Consider the following 1,591-nt stretch of genomic DNA (forward strand, 5'->3'; position numbering starts at 1 on the left):
GTTGAAACTTTTCCAACAAGAAATCTTTCTTCCCGCCACAATCGGCTTGCTTTGCCATATTACTAGGGCAGGACCTAGGAATAGGAGGGAAAACTCCTCCAAGACAGCCCTGACTCAAACCTTGGTTAACTTCCCAACTTCTTGAACCATTAACACCATCCCTAGCATTATTAAGAAACCGAATTCCATTATTCCCATTAGGGTAACCATTCCATGATTTCTTCTCTTCAATTTTCCTAACAACAACTTTCTCCCTAAAATTCTTTCCCCCTGAATTCAAATTCCCAACATTCAATTCCTTCCCAAAAATCTTTGGAACCGGAACACCCTCAACTCTATGATCCCTAACCCTAATATCTCTATCCCTATCCCAATTCCCAACATCCAAACCACAAAAAAATCTGTTTTTTTCATCTCCCTTGACATTTACAACATCATTGAATGATGATGAGTGAGCAAAAGAAGAAGAAAATACAGAGTACACAGCTTTTAACAAATCAAGGTTCTCATCAACAATCCTCACAGAACCTAATTCAACAACACCTAATTCAGTTGGAACCAAAACAACAGTTTTAATCCCAGCTGATTTTGCCAAAAATGCCCTCACACAATAACCAGAATCACAATTCAAAAACCCATGATCACCATCTCTATCATCAGCATCATCATCATTACAAATCCATAAGTGCTTACCAAGTTCAAAGCACTTACCTGGACCACCATAACCTTTGGGAAAAGAGAAGTACATGGAAGCAAGGAAGAACATCTCAGTGTCAGTTACACGGTCAAGGCCAAAAGCGTAGTTTTCATTTTCCTCTTCAGAACCATTAAAAACCGTGTGAAGCTTCTGCAGCACCCTCTTCCTCATTCTCTGAACAACCTCATCATCATCAAATCCAAGTCTCAAAGCTTCTCTTTCTTCTTCACCTTCGATTGGTTCTCTGCAACAGCCATCACCCCAACCAAGAACAACACAATCTTTTTTGAATTTGGACTGTGAAAACTGCCAAAAGATCGCGTAGTTCCAACTGAAATTGTTCAAGTTGGGGCGTTCAACAAGATCAGAGAGCTTGTTCTGAAGATTCTCGAAACTCCCTGTTGCCATTAACATGCTCTCATTGGTGATGAAGGAGTTTGAAGCCAAGTAATCAAAAGCACATTTTCCGAGAATTTTCATCACCATAGATTTTTCTTCTTCTTCATTATCATTCCAATTCCAACCGCCACTACCGCCACCGCCACCTCCGCCGCCGCAACCACCTGAACCCACCTCAAACTTCATGTTTTTGACACCGACGACCCAGATAACCAAAACGATGAAAAATCGAAACTTTTTTACAACCCAACGATGAAACGAAAGAGAGAAAGAAAATTTCAATTATGGGTATTCGAATTCTAATCTCTCAGTTATGAAACTAAAGAGAGAACAATGGTCTATGTTTTTATGTTTCTATGTGTTGTGTTGTGCTATGAAGGTGTGAAACAGACATTATAAGAGTTCTCAAAGTAATCGAAGGAAACATGTTTCACACTTCTGATAACGAAGATTAATAAAAATAACTGAAAGAGTTTTTTTTGTGAAAATTAAGAA

The 1,591-nt window shown here is 39.0% G+C and overlaps 1 pseudogene; it reads right to left on the bottom strand.

The window, feature by feature from the left end:
• The window catches only part of LOC107463428 (transcription factor MTB1-like), a 2,339-nt pseudogene extending 849 nt beyond the window's left edge, over window positions 1–1,490 (bottom strand).
• Window positions 1,491–1,591: the final 101 nt, after the last annotated feature.

This window comes from Arachis duranensis, chromosome 8 (genome assembly GCF_000817695.3).
Source record: "Arachis duranensis cultivar V14167 chromosome 8, aradu.V14167.gnm2.J7QH, whole genome shotgun sequence".
Classification (NCBI taxonomy): Eukaryota; Viridiplantae; Streptophyta; class Magnoliopsida; order Fabales; family Fabaceae; genus Arachis; species Arachis duranensis.